Here is a 27,401-nt window from a genome sequence, read left to right on the forward strand (position 1 = left end):
CTCACCCAAGTGAGGTCTGATGGGTGTTGCACTGGCTCAGGTATTTCCAGCCAGAGGTCCTGCAACAGGCTCTGAGGCACAGCACCCACACAGGAAGATATGGGGCGGGGGGGGACGGGGGGATGAGGGGCTGTTGTGAGGCTCAGTTGCCCCCACATTCAGTGTGCAGTTGTCACTTTTCTGTACACAATATCATCAGAAAACTTTCCATAGGGCTGTCCCTCCCACTTCTGTTCACTCTGCTTTGTCTGAGCCATCTGCTTAAGCACTAGTTGTAGTACCCTAATTCCTCTTGTAATCTCTATTTGCAATAAGCTTTAAATGCTTCCATATCATCTGCAAGCAACCCCTCTAGTGACAGGGAATAACAGGCAAACAGGGTCCATCACAGCCATAGGTGCCTTGATGAAAACTGATCACTTTTTTATTCTGGAACAACAGACTGGTGGATGCAGTGCTATGGAGCTGTGGGAGGCAACAAACATCACTCCCTGCCTCCCAAACACTTGTTGTTCATGAAGTTGTCTAACTCAGCTGTGAATTCAGAGGTTTTGAGACCCAGGCAGATTCCGTGTTTGATTTCTCCACTCTCCCTCCCTGCGTGGTATCCATGTCTTTTACAGTGGTGTACTGCTGAAAGCATCCCTGATTCAGCGTGAGATGTTTCAGTCCAGAGCATTAAGAAACTTACAGTGTGTTTTGTTTAGATGCCTGCCTCTTTGATCAGCTGCAATCATAAGCTCCTGTGTGAATCTTCTCAAATGAGCAAGTGAGCAAATGTGTCTGAAATCACCATGTTCAGAAGGTTGCAATTCCAGCTAAATCAAACCAATTTTACTGTTACATTTTATCAAAGGCAGAAACCAAAATTTGTACAGGAAACACAGGTAAGCTATACCATGCTGAAAGCCCTTTTCTTATATACATGGGCACATTTACTACATGTAGAAATACAGAGATATACCTACAGATCAGCTTATCATAACATGTACACATGAAATGTGTTTCTTTTTTAACTAGTTAGTTTTATTCATGATTTAAAGACAGTTATATATTTATGAGCTCATTAATTCAACAGGTTAAGTGGAAGAAAAAAATGTTTCTAATTCCATCTAATCATGAATACCTTTGTTTATTTATCTAGTGACAGGAAAGGAATTGCATTCTTTTCTTTTAAAGATGAAGGATTCTATGTATTCTGACAAAGCATGGCTAGTATTGTCACACTGAAACTATTGTTACCACATACTTTTCCAGACGGCATTTCCATAACTGACAGCTCTGAGACAACCCATATAAAGAGCAGTCATAAATAATAGTCCCAGAAAGGGTATATGTAGTGTGCTATCACTGTCCTTTGTTAGCAGAGCATTCATGTTTTATGAACCAGTCGAATAAAATACTTTTACCTGTTGACTGAAGACTTAATATTTTTTAGAAGTGCCAAGATTTCACCGTGTCTCTGAAAGCCAGGTGCACGTGCTTCACACTTCCCTAACACCTATACTGTGTTTTCTGAGCAGTTAAAAAGACAGAGGGAAGAAACGGAGACAAGTTCCCATGTACTGAGCTTCCCATCATCTGGCCGGATGAAAGACACACTGATAGATGGAGAAATACAGTTCTCATAAAATTTTTAACAAGGAAGGCAGGAGACGCAATAGCTTTTAGACTACACTTTAACCTAACTCAGAAGCAAAATGAATAGCGCATTACTGAAGCAGTACAAGGACAGAAAATGCAAACCCCCCAACCCCCTGGATAATTAGTAACTCAGCCAGCTCTGCATTCTTTCTAAATGTTGCATGAAATATGTACATGGAATTTTGATTCACCGTTAGATCGCTACAAACATTTTTCTCCATTTGTATTGGTTTTGGACAGATTTCTGTCATGGCAAAAATGTTTCATATACCAAATATCAGTCTCAGCTATTGTCATTTTCTGCAATTATTCTAAAATTGAGTGACTCCAAACTGATTTTGCTGCCTGAAAAAATATCACCTCAAAGTGTGTCTAATGGTATTTTGATAGCAGGAAAACATAAAACTTAGAAATACAAGCAAATTTTCCAATGGTAAAGGAAGTATAGCAAGTCCCACGTTTTGTGTATGAGAAAAATCAATCTTTAAGTGTCAGCATACACCCAATTTGCCAAGGGAGCTGTTCCAGACATACCACAGTTATTTTTGTTTTGTTTTGTTTTGTTTTTTAATATGCTATTGATTTTCTAAGCAGTTGAGTATGTTTTATAATAGCAATAATCTCCATGAAGTCAGCAATTAAACGGGATAACACCTAATTTATAGAAACATCATCTTTTGCCTCTAAATAAACTGAGAAACTAGATTGAAAGGCAGGGTGTTAGTTTTTGTTTGCTTCTTTCTTTTGTTTCTAGTAATGAGTGACATTAAGGTGAACATTACTTGCATATTTTCGGAGGCTTTTGGAATGGGGGGAAGATACTAATGATCGACCATCTTTTTTATTATTATTTTTTATTTAAGGCATTAACTGGCCTGTAGTTTTGCAACCGGATCACATGCAGGTTGTACTTCATCAACTTATTTAAGCATGTGTTTACTCCCTACTGAAATCACATGCACTGAAAATTAAACATGCATTTAAGGGCTTTGGCTGAATCAGGCTGTTTAAAAGAGCTTTAGTTCCTAAATGAGAGGTGGCAAGGGATTATTTGTATGTATCCTAACTTGAAAAATTGGAACCTAGTCTTCATGTTTTCCCCTAAAGCAAGTAGAATACTGGCCAATTTATCATGTGCGTATAGATGTGAATAATCTGGGGTTGTTTTAAATTCTGATATTATTAAGAAGCCTTAGGAAAGTTATTCCTACCCTGTCAAAGGAGGTATGAATGTTAAAAACTATGAACTACACAGATTATTACAAAAGCATATTTCAAGAGTACCTCACTGCAGGCTGTTGCTATGATCTTCTGATGTATTGATACCTACCCTGAAGAACTATTTACTGGCTCCCCCTCTCTTTCTCTGTTTTACCTTCTTTTTAATAAGCATATTGTTTTTAACAAGTTTATAATGCAAATTTAGTGAAATGGTCATGTTATTTATTGATGGTTGTAGCTAAGGTATTCATCTTGTTACAAAGAGTGAAAGTCAATATTTTTTAATCCTGTAACCACAAAACTATTTATGCTGTGGGGTCATCTCCTGAACTCCATCATAATCCACTTCCACAAAGGTTTGAAGTGTTCCAGAATTATTTTGTGGGTTTACCTTCCTACTGGTTGTTCCATTTTAATATATATATATATATATGTTAGTGTTATTTTTGACAAAACATATCCAGTCATTATATAAAACATAACAAAACATCATGTTCCTATTTTGTTTAAAATATGTTCAACTTGACAGATAGTTACTTACACATATAGACTGGGAAAGCCTTCAGGCTGGGATATGCTCTGATCCATAGATATGAATGACTACAATACTAATAAAGATCATTAGCAAAAATCTGATTTCTGTACTTCAGACTAAGGTGCTTGGTTCCAACCTCTAAGCTAATTTGCTTTTAATCAGTGCCTGTAAAAAATCTATATGTTTAATGGAGGCAACATTCATAGAGAAGGCTGTTCTTTTTCTTAAAAGCCTGAAAATGGAAACAGCAGCCATAAAATTCCCAGCATTTACAAAACTGAAATATATTGTGAATCGTTTGAGGGGAGGACTGGTTTTGGGGGTTTTGTTTTTGTTTTTACCTGAATGTATGATATGTTCAAGATGTACCACCCTTGTAAGATTTATTGCTGAAAGAACTATGGAGCAAAGGGGCTGTAAGCTTTAAGGCTCTATTAAGACTGATATTTTGACTACTATAAATGATAGACTTCTACTTTTGGCACCATTTTTTGGCAACTTTTCAGTAATAATTCAGTGGATTTAGAAGACAGCTCTAGCATTCAGATAACAGCTTCAAGGTAGGTGAACTCTAAGCTCTATAAATAAATTCATACTGGTTGTAGAACAGTTTATTACAGCATCTCAAAAGCTGTGTCTGGATGAACTTAGTGGAGCTATTAATTACTTCCTGTATTTATTACTAGTAATATCATTTCTATAAGCTTTGGAATTAAAAATGTAAATAAGATATTCAGCTGCCTAAGTATTTAAAAGGTTCAAAGGAAAAAAGGATTACATCGCTGTTTAGTGTTTCAGTGACCTCCAAAGGACAGATAACAGTGAAGACCAGCAAAGTCAGACATTCACTCCAAAAAACCCATTAACTTGTTATTATCACATATTAACACATCATATATCTCTCACTCTTCAAAATTCTGACTGTATTTCTGAAAGCTGCGAAAATATGCATTTCTCCATATTTTGATTAGAATACAAATATATCTACATAAAACCATGGTAAATTGTTAGTGGATGGATATCTTGATTTCTTTTAGACTGCAGAGTAAAAGCACAATGAGAAAGACAAGGGAGATGGCATGACAGATTCTATGGACTTGAAAACAGTAGAATGCACTAAGCAAAAGTCATACTGAGTTGTCTAAATCCATAAAAGCAAGCTCTGGAGAGGTCAACATCACATTAGATTTTGCTGCCAGCATAGCATACTTTCCATATTGAATATATTTTTTAAATCTATCGTTTTCTTCATAAAAAACTATCAGCTTCCTAATAATTGTCCTAATAACTGTCCTAAAAATAATTAAAACACAAATGAAACTCTGATTTGAAATTCAGGTCTGATACAACAATGAACAAGTGCATATTCTGCACCCATTTACTTCAGCAGCACTTCATACATACCATACCATGACTTCAATGGGTTTTGCCTTGTCCTGAGGTCTATTTGTATGTTCTCCATGAGAGTTTTTAGCATTTAATATCTGAGCACAAAGTTTTAGGCTTACTTGTTACCAAAAAAAAAATAATTTTAGTATTCTTTAAACCTTTATTTTTTCATTAACTTAGTTGCACAGTAGAACATATAGGAAACTTAAAAGATGATGGCAGAGGCTGCCACATGACATGGCACAGTGCAGTTGCCCCTCTGGGCACTATTTCCCCTTTGACCTGTCCTGTGGTCTGGATGGTAACAGTATTATGCCCTCAAGAAACGGTTGCTTGCAGGGAAAAAGTGTAGACCGAATTATGACTGCCCTGTCCTTTGATTCCTGCCTCTGCCCAGACTCACAGAAGAAGTAAAGTTTGCAAGCCCACTTTTTGGCACTGGATCCTGTCCTGACGTAAAGTTTGAGCTCCCCACAGGTTTCTGGCCAGTGCCAGAGCCAAGCTTCTGACCACACTCTCCCCTTTCCACCACCCACCCAAGACTCAATGGATCCTGCCCACACTGTTCTCACATGCAGTAGAAAATGCAGGGAACCAAAGGACTCTCCTTTTCCCCTTTAAGCTCATGTACAGTGTGTCAAGATTTCATTTTCACCTGCTCCCAAGTCCAGAATGGCTAACAGCGCAGTGGCCTATGATGCTCTGAGCTACATATGGCAGCAGCGAGTAGTGAAGCTCACAGAGCAGTCAGGAGAGCTTTTCTGTAAATCATCCTGCTCATTAGTAAATGGTAGTTAAGGAGTAATTCTGCTTGCACTTCACTTTACAGCCTCATACATCAGCTGAGCATGGTACCCACTGTTGGTGCTGGATTCCCAAGTAAGGGACATCACCATTGCTTTCTCTGATGTCTGAGACACAGGGCTAGCAACTCCACACTCTGACCTCCTCATGACTGACTCATGGCAACATGCAAAGTAGAAAAGTCAGGCTTTCTCTAGTCAAATGGGAATTTGAAATGCATCTGATGTTTTCCTAACCAGTCACCAACATAAAGCATTGAAGAGCATGTGGTTTAGATCACCTATATGCTGACTTAGAACACCTATGCGCTGAACTCATATGCATGGTTCAGAAGCCTTAGCTTTCTTACCTTGATTTGGGATGGGTCAACTGCGTGTTCTGAATGGCCTCAGTTTGATCCCTGGTTTGTCAGATAGGAGGGCACACATCATATTAAAAGGTGCTATTCTACTATTCAAGCTGGCGTGAGCTTGGAGAATTTCTGTTTGTCAGAAGAAATATATCACCAACTGATGTATCAGTGCATGTGCCTGGGTGGGTCTGCCTGACAGAATCCCCTCAGCACCTGAGCTACACAGCCTGGGAGGCACAGTTACACCTGACGGATTTAATCAAAAACTTGTGTTGGGAGAATACTAATAAGCCATACCACCAGAGATAAGGGTTGTAGTACAGCACATTCACCCCTTTGGCATTTTCATTAGAAGCAAATAATTCTGTGACTATATCTCAGTCTCTTAGAAAATAAATTGAAGTCATAACAGCATCAATGTTTTCATTACCTGTCCTATATGGAAAGCATGTGCTGCTGAGGAAGCTCTCCAGAACTGTATTCACACTGAAATCAAACGTCTCCTTTATCCTAATGTGCACCTGAAGGATTCATGGGTGCCAAGAGAGGAGCAGCCTCTTGCAATGGTTGCACTGCATCCTAAAATTGGAGGGAAGCATGGCACAGTCCAGATAGATTAAAGCAGATTAAAAGACATACCTATTAAGCAGAAAAACAATTGGAAGCAAATTTCAGGATAGTTCACTAGCAGCTGCAGGAATCCCTGGGTGAAGTCCATGCTATACAAATCCAACTAAACCCATGAATTTATGGTGTGTACACAGGAATTGGCACATGGTGCTGCTATTAGGAACATGCCACCTGCTCCCTGGCTACAGTGTGGGAACTTGCATGTTCTCAGCACACCACCACCACTTTGCAAATGCACCAGGCATATCTAGAGAATCTTTGCTGTTGCATGGAGATGGGGCCAGGAGGATGTAAGGCAGCTAAAGACTTTCTTCAGCTGAAATCACTGGCCATAAACCTTATATGGGGTGTGGACTAGATGGTCTTTTCAACTGACAAAAAGAGATGGTCATGTTGAAAGAGTATTATGCAAAAGCTTCTAGCTCTGCAGGAACTAGAGGTCTTTGTCAGGTATCTAGCTCTCTAAATTTCACAAACACTGGTATTGTGCTATCTACATAAATTGTTAGAGTCTTGTGGATAAATGCCTTGCTTAACAGAAATGTCTAGTAAACCACTGCTTTTGAAAAACTCTTGCTTTTAAATAGGAAAATGGGAGTCTAATTTTGGATTCTTAATCTGAATGGAAAAGATGAAGAGATTTCAGATTTTACTTAGCTTTTCAATTTGCAAATCACTTTTTATTCCATATATTCAAATACAGATATTGTAAAATTAGGTACTTAATTGTGATTTTAAATAGAGCTGGAATACTTATTAATTGCCACATTTGCAGCATTTGAATTCTTTTCGTCTGTCAGTATATTAAGTGAAAAGGGAACATTCAAAGGCAGAATGGGAGAATTTTTACTGGGAATTATGTACTTGTGTTGAGAAAAGAGAACGCAATCTGACAGCAGGGAAGACCAAGGCTGAAGTAAATTCACTGACAAAGACCAAAAGAACTCAGTTGCAATACAGTTCTCTTTCACGAAACAAAATATTTTATCTTATTGAATCTGATGCATAATATGAAAACTGTAAGATTGTTTTAGTGCCTGGATGATTACTATTCTCAGAAGCCATAGTGCCTGGATGATTACTATTCTCAGAGGCCATAAGAGAGACAGGTCTTTGTCTAGATCTCATTAAGGACACTCCAAGTTTTGCTCAGTCCTTTAGAAAAGATATGTTTTAGGCTGCTCTGCAGGGATTGTTTTATTGTCTACAAGGAAAGTTGCCTGATGGCTCCACAGGATCTGCACATGAGGAGCACAAAATCTATCTGAGATTTTATTTTATACAATCATACAAGGATATGACACAAGATACAACAGAATGTTGGAGACTTGAAGTTAAAATCTGACCATGTAAATAAATTGAAGAACATGAAGTATGTGAAGTTAGTTATGCTTGGAAGGCCCAGGCTTAGTTATGCATTTCTTTCATCTCTGTTTTGAGTTAAACAGACTCTTAAAACTCTTTTCATGTACTTTGCTGTGTAAATAATAACAACAAATCAACAACAACCATCTGTTGCACATTAACAATTTTAATTTTAATGTATCTAATGATGCATGGCTTAATGGTCTTTCTGACTTAGTTGCCAATATCAGCAGAATGAGCTTGATAATTAACAAGGGTATGTAACTGATTGTCGCAGGTGGAAACTTATCACTTGCTGTGTACATTGAAAGAAGTGCCTTCAGAGACTGTGGGTTTTAATCTTTAAAAATGTAAATTGTTTTGGTTTTGAAGGTTGAAATTTGGTCTTTAAGGCACTGTTAAAGGCCAGCTGAAGGAGGAAAAAAAGGGCCCACTGAAGAAAATCAAACCTGAGCTGTAAACTAGCTATAAATTGCTGCAGACCCAGTTTTCAGCAGCAGCTTTGACAAAGGACAGAGAGTAGCAATGGAAACTCAAGAGCAGAACAGGTGCTTCCAAGAAAGTGTCAGTGCTGTCATCCAAAAGCAGTAACCAGGATCTTGTATCCGATGACAGTTGAGAATGCAGTATAGAAAAAAAAAGTCTCGTCAAACACTGGTATTGCTTTTAAACATGATGTTTGGCTTGTCCCACAAGGACAAAGGGGAAACAGACATCACTGCTCATATCCCAAACTGAACAGAAATTGGAAATTCTGATAGTTTTTGAAGGGAAAGTGCAGGCTTTAAACTCCAGTACAAAAAAAAAAAAAAAAAAAACCCAAAAAAACCCAACAAACAACCCACAACAAAAGACAAAACCAGAAAACAAACAAACCCAAACCAAAAAACTGCAAAAAAAACCCCAAAAACCTGTCCCTTATTTTTCTTGTCTTCACAAATGAAAACTTGAAAGTGCAGAGAAGTAGTTTTCTTATAAATAAGCTGTCAGAAATTTTTGCATCCACTCTTAAAATAGTACTTTAATCTAAAAAAAACAGGTATGTGCTAAACCCTTTAATGTTCAGTACACTTTGTTATGTTCAAATGGCTGCAGGGGACCATCTTCTTAACGATTTTCACCACAGATAGTTCATTTGTGGAAAACATCTCTCATGACTACTTGAAATTTCCCCTCACATAGCAACTTGGTATCTTCACGGTGGAATTCAGAAGCTACAAATTACGAGAGGAGATAGAAAAGGTCCAAAGATGCCAGAGAAGCATTTGTTCTGAAGCTGGGAATAAGATATATGACCTTCCTGTCATCTTCAGGAATGATAGATAAGTGAAGTGGGCTAATGGAGCGACACAAAGGTGCACGGTGAGCTATTCATCCAGAAAAATGTTATCTGCATTTTAATGTTATGGGTGGTAGTAACCTTTGAAGCTGGTTTAAGAAAATAAGTTTGGAAGTTTTGCCACTTCATTGTAATGGATGACTATACAATACAGTTGCAGCTATAACAATATCTAGTAGTGATACTTGCATAAAGTTGGGCAAATATAGCCTGCAGTTTTTTTCTGAGCTTTTTCTTTCCTAGTTTTTGTGGCACTCATCACTGAAGTATCTATGTATCCTCTGGTTTATTAGATATGCATGATAGGTTCCTCACTGGGAGCCTGCTTCCTAGTTTAGGAGGTTTTGCTTTGGGTAAACATGGTATTTTTACTCTTCTCTATCCCCCATTAATTTAATGATGGTAAGAAAGCTTCTCTCAAAGAGGCTCCTGCAGTGCACCCTGAATGTCATCATTAGTCTGGAAGTTCATTTCTCAGCTAAATATTTCAGCATACTTGCATACTTTGATGTAGGCTCTTTATTTTACCTTTTCCCACAAGATTGCAACTACCTTGACAGATTATGGCTGAAGACTTGGCTAGTTGGACCCCAACTTGCTGAAAGTGTTGAAAGTGAACCTTATGTTGGCATTAAAAATCTGCAAGAAGCTCACTGAATAATCAAAGCACAGCAGTGGCCTGGACCATTGACGTGCCACCTTCATCCCTGATATGGTACATGCCACAATCTACTTTGGGACTTCTGACGCTGGGATATGGACTTGAATGGAGCTCTATGAGGCCTTCCCAGCCACCTGAGCCAGGAGACTTTTGTCCATGCTAAGTGAAAGACTAACAGGATCCCAGAGCTCTGCACAACTCTCACAAATATTCACAAAGAGCACAGGCTCACCTCCTTCAGACTATTGCCCTGCTGCAGCTTTCAGTGCCTACATGAGGTTCTGGTCTGTCTGTAGAGGTTCTTACACGGTATAGGTGTCCTATACTTTTAATGACAATCCAATTAATTCTTTTTCTTGGGGGACTTTTGTGGCTGAAGGCTGTGAATTTGTTTTGCTGATCTCACCACTTCAATGATTTATCTATGTATATTTATTTATCATAATCTGCATAATAATAATTTTATCAAAATATTTGTTTCCTATTGGAACTGACCTCTGAGAATTGCTTTTATCTGAGAATTTTGTGAACAGTGTAGAAAGGAAAAATCCTTTCTTTTAAACTGTAAAATGCCATAAGTGGCCACATTTTTATAAAAGCTATCGAAGTTTTGTGAATCATGAAGAAATTAGTAAGATTGCAACCTGTTTGCAGATGGTTTGTGAGGATCATTGAATACATTAGTTTTAATGGCCAATTTTACCACTGTTAGCTCAATCAGCACAAGAATTATATTTCTGAAAGCTAAGACAACTTGGACACATTATCCAAATTTCTTTCCAACGTGTTGGAAGCAAAGCAAACTGCTGTGTTTACTGAAGAGGACAGCTTTGCTCTGAGAGTTTATTTTTATTCCTCTTCTTACTCAGTTACAGGGAAAGAGCCTACAATTATTGACTATCTTTTAGTGGTGATTTACTTGGTGAAGATTGATTAGCACAATCAGTCACTCTAAAGCAATTTTCATCACCAAATATTAGATGGTTTCTTTTCCTACTTGATTAGCAGTCCTGCTGCAGGTTACATTGTAGATGTAATTCTATAAACACAGCTTGCAAAGTGTTGTTATATAGCAAATCCATGTCTAAATATAGAAATTCTTAAATATTTATGGGTACTAACTGTGTGCAAGAGCATGTGCACACATGCGTGTGTTTGTATATATGTATATGAAGAAAATCTGAAAATGATTATATTCTAAATGTGGAGTTAAAGATTTGAATTCAGAGATTAATCATATATATATATATATATATGAATAATATTGTTGTTTGATCTTATCATCCCGCCCCAGCATAATCTGTGTAAAAGAAATTAAAAAATCCTTAGATATGCTTAGCAGAAAGTAATTCACATTTTTCCTTAAACGTGCGGCTAGCTTAATGCATTTTAACTCAGGAATTGTGTTCAGATAGTTTTGTGGTTTTTTATTTATTTGGAATGCTTGCTTTTTGAGCTATTCTGTTTTAAGCTTTGGGCTTTAAAGGCTGCACTGTTTGGCTCTGTTCCCTAGGGCTGACCTTAAGTGAACTGCTACCCCAACTGAAGAAATCATATGTAATTCCTATCCTAAAATCTTCCATCAGATTGAAAAGAAAGCAGAAGCAACCATGTTTAAGTACAGATTCAGCAGAGCTGCTAAAGTGTCTGTATTTCTAAGTACTGCAAGGCAATGTGTACAGTACAGATCAAATAATACAGCTCACTTAGAGTTATGTAAATAATACATTTACCTATAAAAATATATATGTGCATTAAAAAAAATGCCCTGGGTTTAATGAGTGACTGAACATTGTTGATTCTGCTTCTTGATGCAGATTTCTGTGCTGTACAAACACAAGGACAAGCAGGTATGTGCACAGGAAGCACAGAATAGCTATCAGATGGGGGTTTCATTGCCTTGAGTAATTTCATAACCTAAAGAATCTAATCTAGAAAAGAGGGAAGAGGCATCTACCCCTGGACCATGTCTGGAGACAGCAGTCTTCCCTCAGTAAAGCAGCAGTGGTTGTGCTGCAAAAGGCTGACTGTGAAACCTGTATAGGAGATGCAGGACTTTGAAGAGGGGAGAATTTGACAGGTAGTTGCAGTAGGTCCCTGTCTCCCACTGGGGCTAGTTGCCAGTGTGAGGAGGTTCCCAGTCTCTTTAGGTGGCTGAGATAAAATTATTTCCTGAGTTCCCTAGAACTGATTTTCCTGATGGGTAAATTCAGTCTTTCACTTTGTCTTGTTTCCTTTCGGTAACAGCTTGGCTACTCAGATTCAACAGTGGATACAATATTTTAGATCAAAATTATTTACACAGTGAAACAGGAAAAATTAAAGTATTTTGAAGTAGACTTTCCCAGGCCTCAAATGGGACAAGTCTTCTTGGCTTGGCACAACCCAGATCACAGTTGTGCATAGGAGAATGTAAACTCCTGTTATCTCCAACTCTCCTGCAAGTCAGAAAGGCAGATAAAAACAGAACAACAATCTTGCATTTAAAAATCAAAACTGAGCAAAGCTTCTGACTTTTTCTTGAGTTGCTAAATATATAGCCCCGTTTTCAATGAAAACTTAGTTCTGTTTATCTCTTATTTCTCTGTACACTAGTGTTATATCTACTATAAGAATGGAGTTGTAACTTACCATACATGATGAATGAACATGAGTAAATGATGTTGTCATGCAAAGTCACGTAATTGATACCTTATGAAATACTGAAAAAAATGAGTTCATATTTTTGCAAATATCTTTCTCTTATATAAACACACAGTCCCAGAGATAAATGTTTAAAAGGGATTCTCCTGATCTGAAATCGAAAACTACATGTTCACATGGAAGTCCAAGTTTGAATTTTTGCTTACCAAGTAGCTGTAAAGAATAAGTAACCAGGTTAGTACACACGATTCTTTTCTCTAAGCATGGTGCCAGGCTTCAAAATTTATAGATACAAAAGCCCGAGGAAAGCTTTTAGAAAGGTAACTCTGTTGTATCACTGTAACACACACACACAAAAAATGACACTATCGTCACAAGGAAATTCTTTTATTGTGTAAATTTTGTATTCTTTCTAACAGAGAGGCTTTAAGTCACTAACATAGAACCTAAGTTAACAAAAAGAATATTTCTTGAGTTTCCAATACTCCAATTTTGATATATATATTTCGTTCTAAATGTATGGGATATTAGCAAATTCTAGCACCTTTTACAACGCAGGAGATCCTAACAGCAGGAATTGCCAGTATACTGAATTTAAACTGTAATCTCTTTGCAGACTTTTTTTTCAAACTCTTGCCATTAGAAGCAGTGATGGTAGCAGGCAGCATCCAGTGTGGTAAGGCTTTTTATGTCAGGCTATTTTTAATTTCTGAATTTTCTCTGTACCACTAGTAGTATAAACATACAACAGATTGGGATCCCTTAATTTATGTCAGGAATCTGGGTGAAAGAAGTGAGCTCATGTAGAAGGACTACAAAAGTTTCTACTTAGCCAAATGAGAGATGCTGAGATTATTTTAAATAGTATTTGTGGTAAATCACTATATTCCAGTTGAACAATAATGAAGAAAACTCACTGATCTGTAATGATTACTGATTCTCGTAAAACCTTTGATTATTCAGCTGGAGAAGATCTCTCAGATCATGTGGTATGACCTCCTGTGTGGAGCATGATGTTCCTGCACAGTAAGCCAACAAGAAATGTATCTAACTTATTTTTGAACACTGTTAATGAAGGTGACTCAGGTTCATCAGTAGAAAGCATTTTCCCATTATCTAATTGCTTGTCTGCTAAGAAATGTTCCCTTTTTATCTAATTCTGATCTTTTAATTTTACACCATTAATTCTGATTTGATTTCTAAAAAGAAAGAAAGCAGTTATTCCTTTAGCTTTCTCTTCAGATGTAAGCAACTGGTAAATAGCTTCAAAGACAATTAAGTAATGCCAGTTTAGTGCTCCATAATATATGATAATCACCTTTGCCATGGCTGTGTTTCAAATGAGACCAAAAAAAAAAAAAAAAAAAAAACAGGCAACTTAGAGATAGATACTTGGTTTTAAAAAAAAAAAAGGCTTTAAAAAAAGAGCTCCTGTGAGTAGCCAAATCTAAAATGTTAGATACAGGAACCAAAGCCAACATTTTATAAATAATGTATTTTCTACTGAAGTGAGGGATACATTTAGTTTTTGTAGATCTGAGTGGATACTTTCAAAACACTCTGGCAGACGAAATATTGGAAATAATTATATATTTGCACTGAATAACATACTACTGAATTACATTTATTAGCACAAAATCCCATGATAATCCCTCAAATACATCTGAATGCTGTCACTATTACATTTCACAAAAGCAGGAATTAGAAAATATGTAACCAACCTTTAATGCCTTTGAAATGTGTGTTGTAAATAGCAAATCATGGACAACGTCAAATCAGGAAATAATAAGTATCTTTCATGACTGGTTTTCATTGTGATGCAAGTCCAAACTTTTGCAGGAAACCTTTTAAATGATAGGCTAAAAATGAAGGTTTTCTGCTGAAGAATATTGCAAATTCCCATCTCAGTGAGTGATTATGAGCATTGCCTGATGTCAACAGTCAGTGTGGTTGTTTATTCTCTGCTTGGCTCTCCTTTCAAGTCCCAGGCTTATATCACATTATTTTCTCTAAACTCATTATAGCTGGGACTAAAATGTGCCGATAAGTCATAACATTTTCCTAGAGACCATCCAGTGTCCAAAGTCACAGGAATGTGGGCTGCTCTGCCTGACCTCACATGCAGTTAATCTTAAATGTGTTACTCTTCGTTTAGTGAAGGAGAAAATGAAGTCAGGAGTGTCTCATTTGCTTGCAAAGAAGGAAAGTTTCAAAGAAAAAAGAAACATTTGAAATAGACATCAGAACATTAAGTGATAATACCTAACCCTGTGGAGCTGAGATCAAGAGTTTAAAAGCTCCTTTTTAATTGTCAGATGAAGGGTAATTATGACACAGCAAGGTTCAAATTCAGAAAAATAACAGTAAAAGTTGCAACACAACAGTTGAGAAAGCAGAAGAGTGTCTACAGAGAAACACCCCTTTATTTTGGTCACAGTCGTACTTTTATAACACATCTTCCTCTCCAAGGAGTAAGTCTTGCCTGCTTCTGTGAGGGGTTGGATGCTGCAACGTGTGTACTGCCAGACCCCTCCTGAGAGCTGCTTGCCCACAGGTGGTGTGCCCGCTCGCCTCAGAGCCCCGCGCTGGGGACTGCACGTGAGGGGCACATCTCCTTACCCTCCTGTTGCAGAATGCTCTGCACTGTCCCTCCAACAAAAAGCTCTCTCTAGCAAGAAAGAGCAAAGTGGATTTATGCCTCTTTCACACATGTGACACCCTGAGCCTCGCCAGAGGCTGCAGCTGTAGCCATCAGCTTGGATAACCAGCATCTGCATCTCCTCCCGTAAATAACAGCAGTCTGTACGGCTAGATGAGGCTGTCTTCACATAATGCTATTCTCAGGACATTTATCTTCTTTCTCTTCAACACAAGACTAAATCCATGATTTTAAAGCTGATCAGAGGGATGGTGGAGAATGGTTTCTTCCATGCTTTAAGGAGAACCCCAACATGTAAATGATGCTCAGAGCAAATCCTTTGACCACAGTTACCTTCATTGTACAGGGAATTGAACAGAAAACTTGTCTGCCGGTGTTAGAATTCATATAATCAGACATGGTTACTTTATGCATATTTATTTTTATCTGCTGAAAGAAAATAGCATTATTTTTCCAGAAGAGATTAATTTTATTTTATTTTTTCCAGGGAAAGCAGTATACACCAAATTGGAAGATGTACGCTTAAGGACATTATAACACTGGAAATAAAACAGCAACCACAAATCCAGCAAGAAGTGTGGGGATTGTTCTGAAAGGCAAATAATAAAATGACATTTTACTGGTGATGATGCCTACTCTAGACAGGCAGTGACAGCTGAGTGTCAGTGATGGATGAAGCAATTCCTGTGTGTGTATACATAGGCACTAGCAAAGCCACCACGACTTGATATTCTTTCCAGTGATGTTAACTGGCATTTTCCCATCAAAATTAGCTTGACCAGACTTAGACCTCTAATTACTATGAGTCTAACTGTACATATCTACAAGAAAAAAATTAAATAAGTAATATTTTTGAGCCTCTTCAACTATATGAATGAGTATTTGACACCCAACCGAATTATTTTAGTGGGATACCCAGAGACCTCCCAAGCTCAGGACTAGCTGGAGACCGGGAATGAATTTGCTTCCAGAGGCATTAAGCATATAATTGCAGGGTGGATTGATGCCACTTGGATAAAAGAACCCAGATGAGCTGCAGATGTCAGGTGTCCAGTCAACCCAAAAAAACCCCCTCAAACCAACTGCACAGTATTGAAGATGGATATAGCATTGTCCAGCCTTGGCTTTAGACAAGGTAAATGTCCTAGCAGATCATTAATGCTGGGGGACAAACCAATGAAATATTCCTCTGGTGTTTGTTTCTAATTAAATTGCAGATGTGTGAAGCTGCAAAAAGATTTAGAACATTATAAACCTTGAAAAGATGTATTAAAAAGCCTAACTTAGGTAGCATATATAACTAACAATGGTACATAAAAACATATGCACACCCTCTTACTTGCACAAAATTACTGCCATTAAAAAAACAAGTGCTGATGAGTCAATGTTGTGACCCTCTTTACCTTTGATCAAAGCAGTTCTTGTTATATCTTTGACTTACTGAATTCTAAAATGGGGAAAAGCATTTAAAAAGGACTCTGGTCTGAGAGTCATAACTGCTTCAGAGACTGATGCTTAACAAAAATGACAATTCATTTTTTCTATGCCAAATATCATAGCTAAGCACTGTAATCTGTTTCTTTAATGTAACCATTTGATAGCAATCTATGCACAATGCTCAAGTCTAAAACTATTAGATCAACTATTGGAAAAGAAGTCTGGCTGACAAAGTCTGATAGAAGACAAATATCAGGATTCCTGCTAATAGTTGTATTTCATGTGGCTAAGCTTATCTGAGTGGGACTAGAGTACCAAGGTGTTCACAAGAAAATATATTAATAATGACTCATTTAAGACACTGAAGTCCCTCTTAGCTTGCCCCATGGGATATGCTTTTCATACCACATCTTTAAAATGAACAGGAATACTAGCAACCCAATGATAATTAAAAAGAAATCTAAATTTTACTTTAATTTCAAAGTGAGTTTAGTCATTTCGAAGTGCCTAAGGTATGTGATCTTACTTGTTTTAGGAGTTCCATATTAATACACAAAGTTATATAATTTATAGTCAATCATGAAAAGTTTCTCCATTTATATACAGACCCATATCTTCTAATTTATTTATCTTGAGCTATATCAAGGTTAATAGAGTTATACTAAATCTCATTGCCTGTGAATGCAATTACCACAAATATGACATACAGTTAAACAGCAGCCTTCAGCAGAACCTGCTGCTGGATACATGTTGTTATGTTAGAACCTCCCCTTTCAAGCGCAGACATTAATTTTTACCAGTGTTTAAGTGTTTGATTCTGCACCACAACAAGGTAAAGTGAAGGGAACAGCGCGGATCAATGCTATTCCTGTTATTTCTACATTATGCATACATCTGGGGCTTTACCAAAACAGAAAGATGTGAATTTCTGACAGTTACTCTTTTCTTCCTCCACTTAAAATGTGTGCTATATACATGTATTTATAGGCAGATTATATTTAAACATATTACATGTATGTTGTGTGTGTTTTATATGTGTGTGCATACATACATTTGAAGGTAAAGTAAAACCATAAAATAAGACATTTTCTCTTTACTTACACTGTTTTCCACAACCAATAGGTACGTGAAAGGGTGATTAAAAAACCATTGTAACTCAGAATAGATTATCAGGCAGTTCCCTCATCTAAATGAATGCCTATGTTTCTGGAAAAAATAGATTGCCTTTTTAAAAGGATGAAGGTACCTTCTGCTGTGACTAATCTTATCCAACCATCTGAGAAAGGCATAGCAGGAAACAATTTATTGAGTGTAATTATTCAGTATGCAGGTAGCAGTAAATAACAAACACGAGCTTCTTAGAATATACAGTCAGTAGAAGAAATACCTAATTACTGAGGATTTTTGCAAGTGTCTTTTTAGACTAGAGTCAACATTCAGCTCTTAGGAATAGTGCATCGTGATCTGCTGTGGAAAGACTTTGGACCAACAAATCAGCATTGAATATTGTGGCTGTGGATAATACAACAGAATATGGATAGTATAGCAGTCTTGTTTTATCAAATATAAGGACTCATACAACCAAGTTTTTAATATAATATAAAATAATCCAAATTAAATGTTTCTGATGTATTATCCTCTTCTCTGGCTGTAGAAAATGTATATTGTTTCAATTACAGTATTTTGGAATCTATCAATTCATCATCCTCTAGATGGCTATTGTCAAAAACTATACAAGCTTGATATATAAGATGGGTAAAAATGTCTTTTAGACTTCATAGTCCCTCCAAAAGGAAATCAGGTACTCATTACATTGATCTCTTCAGCATATAGAAAGGGAACCTGAATGTGCTCTCCAGAAATTTGACATATGCAACATACAGAATGCTAATACTAATATTCCTCACTTCCTACTATTCTGCTCCCTTTTTGTCATCTTTGGCTGCTTCAAAGAGTGAGATGAGTCTTCTGGTAAGAGGTTGGTCTTTACTTCTTGGCATCATTCTCGTAAGATAAGTTACCGGAAACAGTCCATAGCTGTTGTTCCCATGAGAAAGAAACTTTCTATTTTTGGAATGGGTCCTTCCTGTCCCTCACTCTATCAGTGTTTATCAATACTAATTAATCCTCCAAGGACCTGAAGACCCTTGAATTCTATAATTTAATTTTAATTCCACATGCCTTTTTATCTTTTTTTTGTTAAGTCCTTGGGAATGTAAATGCATTAAAATAATAATTTTCAGGTTTTAATTAATTATTCTTAAAGATATTTAATTTCTTAGAACTAAACTGCTATTCTAAGCACCTTCATTCTAAACATCAAGAAAGTATAAAGCAAAGACAGTGCTGGTAGCATCACCTCTGTTCTGTACTTCGTCTTTCGGAGCCTTGGAAGATTTGCAAATATATCAGCTGGATAGCTTGCTTTAAATGGTCTTTTAGATTCTTTGGTGGATATGTGAAGAATTTATATGGCTGATAATCCTATAGACAATGCCACATTGCCTTGTATTCTGAAAGCTTGACCAAAACCAATAAATCAAATGTGTTAATGGACTAGTCAATAGTCACACTGGGGTTTTGCATTTTTTCTTCCTTGTGTGCTGGTATTTTTAACAGCGGTAACAGCTGTTCCGATTACAATTTTATATTTAAAATCAAATTTAATCACATTTACCTAAATGCAGACCCAATTTTGTCATCCTTCTTTACTGGTGATACCACATCAAGAAATACAGAACAATTCCCTAGTAATAGCATTTTATTCAAGACTGTTCAGTGGATTTCTAGGTGACCCAGATGCATTATTGGATGATATTTCATCTCCTTCATTCTGCCTCTTTTGCTTGACATATATATTATTTAAACTGTAGGTTGGTGTCTTTCCATGTCTTCTGCAGTTTTCAATGTCTTTCCTCCTATAAATATTCTTTGCCCTCCCATTTCATGGCCCTTCATTGTGATGGTATGAGCTTAGTCGCATTGCTTCTCTCAGTTTTGTCACTCTCATATTTACAGTATTGGTGTTACTGGATGTGCTATCTCCTCTGATGCCAGCATATACATTCTAGTGCTGTATTTTATGGGGGTTTTTTATGCTTTGAATTGAGTTATAGCTTTCACTTGTATTAGACTTTGCTCTGACAACTTAGGATGCCTTGCATCTATTATCACTCCTAGCCTATATTCTTCTTAAAGCCCTATACTCACAGTTTGACCACACTATGAACTGCATCAAAAATAAACTCCATGTGTTTGCTTTTGCTCTTTCCATTCTCTTTTAAATGTGACTTTTCTAATACAATATGCCTATTAAATGAGCATCAATTTTTTGTGTTTTTTTCTGTAATCCATCTTTTCCACGTCAGTCACAGACAGCACATACATAATCTGGTATCCAAACCTTTGAATTCAGTAATACATGAGTGTTTCTGAGTTTCCACAACTGATTACTCTTAATATTGTCATAGGGACTACAAATCCCATTGTATTGCATTGATATTTCAGCAGTTCAACCTTGCTGCTGCTTCTTCTGAATATTTCTTTGTACATAATTATTCTTTTAATAATTTTGCAGGTATTCCTGGTGTTAATTTAAAAATTATTTTTACAATTTCTGTTCAGAATCCTTGACATTTAATCCCCACCTTTCTTCAGCTTGCACTCCAGCTTTTTTAACTTTCTATTGCATTTCTACCTATTACCTACCCAACTTTTCATCAGCTTTCCTCATAGCTATCAGTGCAAAGGGATTTGGAATGCTGTTGTATTTATTCTTTTTAAATTTCTCTGTATTCTCTTTCTGAAGAAAAAGCACATAGAAGCAAGAAAAAGGCAGAGTTCCCAGCCTCCTAAGTATGAAAGGTCATCCTGATCCAGGAGCTTTCAGAAAGCCTTATTAAACTCCTGCTACACATTACATTGCTTTTTAAAGTTTCTAAATGTATATGTAACAGTCACCAAAAGCAGGAACAAAAAGCACATGGCTCATTAATACAAGAAATAAACCAATGCATAGAGTGGAAATCAGAGTCATCATTTTAAACTGCTTTGAGACAGGGAGGCTGCTGAATATTTGACAGAAATTATTGACTCCAAATTGCATGGCTATTTCTAATTCTCACAATAGTCCTCTGTGTCCTCCCCCCACTGGGAAGGCCTGTTCTTGCCACAGAATTCATTAATTTTAATTAAGAAATCAATTTGAAAAAAATGGCACATTTTGCTACTACATTTTGAAATTCACGTTCTTCTTGCTTCTTTCTTGGAGTGGGAAGAGGAGACAAATTCAGTATGACAAACCCTAATTTGCATAGTTGTGAAGCCAGGGACATGGAGTCACTCCAAGTCAATATGGAGATGCTAGTTTATCATGTCCACGTACACTTGTTCATACAAAGCACCATCTGATGCTTATGTGCTAAATAGAAATACTGGCGTTAAGCTAAAGTTGTCACACAATTCAGCAAGGTTTGAAAATAATTACGGCACAGACAGCTTGGATCTGATCCCAATCCTCAGGGATGTCACACAATTTCCATAAAGCTGAAACTTATAAAAAAACCCCAAACAAAACAAAAACCCAACACAAAACACCCCACCTCACCCCCACCCCACCCCATAAATTTAAAACTTTGGCTAGTTATAGCCAACAAAATGGAGTAACTCACTTAAAATGGCAAGGAATAGAGAATTATGGGTAAATACTTTGAAACTAATTCCTACTTTCATTGGTAATAGTCAGGCCAAATTCTGCAGTGTTTAAAAGTCTCTGCTCTTTACTAACTTGTTTCTGGCAGCCTGTGAGGCTGGTTCCAGCCCTGCTCTGTGCCAGATGGAGAGCAAAGAGGGAAACATCTACCTCTTGTCTGTCACGGCACTGAAGACACGTCTAAACTAAAGTTTATGAATACCTCTTCCAGAGTGGGAATTGGTGTTATTAAGCACAAAAGAGGCCAGCAGGATACTTTTATGTCACTGCACTTTACCAAAACAATATAATTTCTATAGAGAAGAGTCTGACCAAACACTGCTGTAAAATCATTGACATACACATGGAGAACTTCCCTGTGGGGCACACTATTTCAGTGGGGAGGCAGGGTAGTGGGATAAGAGTTGATCTAGACTAAAACTCCAACCAACTCCTGCCTTGCACCCTTTTTCCACAGCGCTGGGAATTAATTTGGGTTTGGTATAGTGCCACTGTTTCTAGTCAGTTTTTGGATCCCAAATGCCATTTTTAGAGAGCCAGACTAAAGATGCAACACATTCAAGGAATCTGTTCTTAAACCCCAGACCTGCACTGCCAACCTGCAGTTGACTTCATGCAAAGGCAAGTGCCCAGCACATGGCTCCCCCTCTTCCTAATGCTCCTTTGTGCATTCAGGCTGCATCCATTTGTGTATCTGTTCTTTCATTCTTCACAGTGATGGGGCTCTTCAAACAGTTGAATCCTACTCAAAACAGAGAGCCAAGTTCTAACCCGCATTTTGGAGATGGAGGGATGCACAGTGCAAAAGGTCTATAATGGTTCATCTCAAAATGAGCAGCGTACCACAGACATCTGTTCTTAGTGTGCCTCTGCATACACTGCCTACAGCCAAGACTCCAGCAGCAGGGCAAAACCAGCAGTGCTGGTGCCAGAGGCTGGCTGTCATCCCACTGTGGTCCCAGAAGGACATAAAGCTGTGGGGATTATATAATGTTTCTGTAAGTGATAAAAGGGAAAATCTCAGTGCACCCCTGCACTCCTGAAATTGAAAAGGAACTTGAATGTTTTCATTTATTCATTTTTAAAAAGCAATACCAAAACACAAATGTTTCAAGGGGGTGCGAAGGGGAGAAAGGGGAATGAAATGATACTGCAGAAGTGTACAGGACATTTATTACCAGTGCTTGTTCTGCACCTAGTCTTCATTCCTACCGTATCCATCTACACAAATCAGTAAGAGTTTGGGGTATGCAAAGAATCTGGGACTGAGTTTAATTTTCATGCTAGTCAAAGTGATTTTTCTTCAATCTGTCATATACCGTATTTGACACATGGCTTTTCTCTCAATCAGTAATTGACTGGTACATGCTTTGTGCTCCACTGAAGGTAGTTTTAATACACTGCACATTGGTGTGAGCTATTTTTGTCTTCTGAATGACAAATTTAATTTTTCTAAGTTGTATTGTACTACTGTTTCTACTAATTTCACATTCTTCACCAGCTCTTTGGTCCCTCGTTTCATTACTAATGTTTTACTTCAAGTGAACAAGGATCTTGAAGACATCAAAGGTGCCTTGACACCTCTCAATAGACCATGACAGACTCCTTCATTCTCCATATTTCTTAATGTGGAGACAGACAGTGATGGAAGAAACACAGGACTACGGTAAACAGGAAAAATGACTCACTGTTTTTTCAGTGATATTACCAGTGGATTTTCATTGCCCGGATTAAGTGGACTGGGGGATTGAGCAATTTACCTAACCAGCTAGCAGAGAGATGCACATGTTAAAAGAAAGTCTAACAGTCACCTTCCATAAGCGTTTTTTTAAATTTTTTTTTTGGCTCAAACTGATTTTTCTGACTCAAACTAATTTTATTTTTTTGATTTTAAAGTAATTTTGAAACTTGATTTCGTGTGTATTGTTTATAAAAATGAAGGATTTTGATTAAAAACCTTTTAAAAATAGATCTAGAGAAACGTCCTAATTAACATCCACTATTTTCTCAATCTTCTAAAAATTTGCTCTATTTGCTGAAGCTTTTTATTTGATTCTCTTAAGAATTTATTTTAAGTTCTTAAGACTGCTCACTGCAAGCCCTTCTTGGCTGTGTTTCTGACTGCAAGCTTCCCTTTACTTTTATTTTTACTACTTATATGATTGAGAGAAGCCAAATGAAAATCCTTTACTGGCAGCCTTAATATGAACAACGAAGCAACTGGAACTGTAGAGCACCACTCCTTGGCTAAAAACAAGTGGTGAGTGTACAATGTGGAGGAGGGAGCAGGAGGAAAGGGAACTGGTAGGTCTCAATTTTCTTTTTCTTAAACATGCATGAAGTTAATCTGAAAGAAAAGGAGATTACAAGAAAGAGGATGGGTCTAAAACACATTATAGATTCTCAGGATACCCCCAAAAAGCATCCAGGAGACAGTCGTACGACTGTAATTCTCCCATGTAATAATAAACCAATAACCTTGCTAGACTGCTACTAAGAAAATAAAAATTAGAATTAGTCTCTAGGATTGTTCTCAACAAGCATTAGCTGCTCTTCCTCATCTGCATTTCTACTTAAGGGCAACACAGAAAGAGAGGAAATGTAAGGAGACAAAAGGGCTGGAGCTTAGGAGGGAACTGCAGGACTGCTGCTGGCAAATGTCTCGTGCCTGGTATTTGTCGTGCCAAGTGGACCACAGGAAGGTAAAAGCCTGAGGGAGCACAGTCCTGGGATTGGTCTCACACCTGGAATAGCAGCGAAACTTCCAGCCTTGGCTGTGCTTCTGACTAGCAGGGCAGCTATGTCCATAGTATGGATGCTGGGTAGGAATGGCTTTTGTAGGTGACCTTCACATTAACCAAAGTAATCAAGGTGCATATATATAGCACAGATCCTGACCTTGCTGTGTTTTGTAAATTCCCATATAAACCTTTTTTCAAATGCTGATTTTTGTCATTAATTTTAATTAGATTAGCTCTAACATTGCAGTTAGAGACATTCTCTTAATACAGCAGAATAAAATGAACCAGCTTGCTCTCTCTAAACACTTTGCCATTTTAAGTGGAGTACCAGGAGAAAAAAAAAAAAACAAAAACCACAAACCAAAACAAAAACGAACCTCACTTTACAAATGCAATGAAAAAAACATCAACATCAAACCAGCCAATGAAAAATGCATTTCTGTTGATGCTCGAGGGCATATGAGAAGTGTTAAAATATATGAGTGAGGAAATGCACTCAGTCAGATGTACAAATGACAACAATTTGGGGAAAGATTCAAAACATTGTGAAAGAAATTCCAACAGGCATCAACAAGCAGAACAAATACACTTTCTCAGATGATGTCTGGGAGGTTTCACAGTAGCTCATTTGACCATATGAGGTGATGACATATCAGGAGATAACATTTTTACAATCCCAGCCTCTGCAGAAAAAAAGGATATTAAAATTTTCAGTAATGATGCTCACCATCTTAGTTTTGGATAAATCAGTCACATTGAATTTTCTGTGTGTCACAAGCTTAACCCTACTTTTTCCCTTGGTATATCTACCACCTGTTGCAAAGAGTAGTTTCTACTTACCTTTTTTTTTTTCTTTAATATGTCATATTCAGCTTCAACACAGTCTTCAAATGACTTTTCTTGTTTGGAAAGAGCACTATTTTCTGTTCCTGCTAAGATAAAGTTTCCCCACACCTTTTCAGCATCTGCATTGTTTTTTTCCTCTCAGTGATTGTGCACTTTGTGGCACCGTCAGTACTAAACCACTACTGAGAAACTAAAGGTTTTCTTCTGCTGCATAGTGAGAGGTCCACCGTTTTTAAGGAAAATGCAATAGCTCTTAGGTGGTAATGTACTTCTCAGTTTGGGTGCTACTGGGTTTCAGAATCTAATTTAAAACGAAGCATGCTAGCAGCAGCAACCTCAACCCATGCATAATTCAGACCCTAACCCTCTTCAGGGAAAAATAACTGAACTGCTGCCTCAGTAGTACTGATATTATCACAGGGTCTAGTCTTAAGATACTACGCATAATGGAAGAAGTACCACAGAAATCAACATCTTGCTTGCATGGATACTTGTTGAAAGTTTGCAGGGCCAGAACCTTCTGAGGGGACTTCTGCTATACAACTCTTCCTATTGACTCTGCAAAGAACTGAGAGTAGAGGTAGCAGGCAGCTTGGTACATATGGGACTGGGCTTCAACTGCTTGTTAACTGCTCTCATGTAAGAGTCTTGTTTGCGGCTGAAGGGGAAAGGCTTGTCTCCCTCCATTTTCCTTATGCAGTGTCTATCATGTTCAGGTCAATCTCTTCAGCTCTTTGACTTGGAAGGACCCTTGACGAGGTATACGAGTTGTTGCGGCTGTGACTTATGACAGCACGAGTGATGACAGCACGAGGAGTACTCTCTGCAAATTTGCAGACGACACTGAGCTGGACGGGGAGCAGTCAATGCACTGAAGGGCAGAAATGGGATTCTGAAGGACCTGGTCAGGCTGAATAGGAACTCTGGACTGACAGGAACCTCATAAAGTTCAAGAATGCAAATGCACATTATGAAATTGCAGAGGGATTATCCCATGCACCAGTATAGGCTGGGGTATGACCAGATAGCAAGCAGGTCAGCACAAAACAAGCTGATAGTCAAGGTGGACAGCAGAGTAAGAGCCAGAAGTTCACCCTTGCTGCAAAGAAGACCAACAGCCTCCTGGGCTGCCTTAGCAAGAATGTAACCAGCAGGTCCAAGAGGGTGATCCACCACCTCTATTCAGCACTTGCAAGACCATTTATGGCGTGCTCTGTCCAGAATTTTGGCTCCCCAGTGCAGGAAAGATATTGACATACTGGAGTGAGTCCTGCACAAGGCAACGAGGATGGTCAGAGCACTCAATGTATGAGAAGAAGTTGAGAGATGGATTTGTTGAGTCCAGAGAAGTAAAGGCTCAAGGAGATCTTAATACTTACTGACCAGAGGACACAAAAATGGTGGTGCCAGACTCTTCACAAAGGTGCATAGTGATGGGAACGAGGCAATAGTTGGAACACGGTAAGTTCTGATTAGGCATTAGAAACTTAGAAACTTTTTTACCAGATGGGCATTCAAACACCATGGCTCCGGGGCCCAGAGAGGGTGTAGGACTTCGACCCTTTGAGCTGCTCAAGCCTTGAGTGGACACAACCCTGAGCAACCTGATCTGACTAGATCTGGTTTTAAGCAGCAGACTGGGCTAGATGACCACTGAAGGCCCCCTTCCAGACTAACTCTTCTCTGAGTCAATGGTCTATGAACACAGTGGTACAATGGAAAGAGAGGGAGAGTAACAGAAGAAAAACAGAGGTCAGAGAGAAAAGAAAAAAAAAAAAAAAAAAAGGAGTTACAGTAGTTAAAACACAAAATGGATAAAAAGCAATAGAGAAAGGGTAAATGCTGATGCTGTAGTGATATCCTGAGAAAAAATGCCTATGTTGAGAAATGGAGTGTCATTTTAGAAATGTACTGCAATGTTCACTTTTATAACACCCTTAAATATCTTTGAAAAATACATTGGAAATGCTTTAAATTAGAATTATTCTATGTTATATGTAGAATAATATATTGTATTCTTAAAGATATTGTTGAACTAAAGTATAGCACTTAGAAGTCTGGAAAAGCCAGGATTTAGAGTGATTTAATTCAGCTTTCTACATACGTACTGAATAATGTTAATGGTGGCATACTAACATAAAATATGAGTATGAGCTATGTTTCCAGAGGATCCCTGCCTCTCCAAGGAAATGAAGCAGGCAGTCTGTACTTCTTAGAAGCTTTGCTATTTATTGATTGCATTTTACCTCCATACTGACTTTTTAGTGAAAAAATTAATTCTCTGGGGATACTTCTATGGTCTGTGTGACTTTAACATATGGGTTCACATAAACAGTAATGAACATCTCTGTCAGATTTGGAGGTGGTATATTTTTGCCTGTTTTCTAAAAGGGATGTCATGTACAGGCTGAGATTCACTGAAAC

Source organism: Athene noctua, chromosome 1, assembly GCF_965140245.1.
Source record: "Athene noctua chromosome 1, bAthNoc1.hap1.1, whole genome shotgun sequence".
In the NCBI taxonomy this organism is placed as follows: domain Eukaryota; kingdom Metazoa; phylum Chordata; class Aves; order Strigiformes; family Strigidae; genus Athene; species Athene noctua.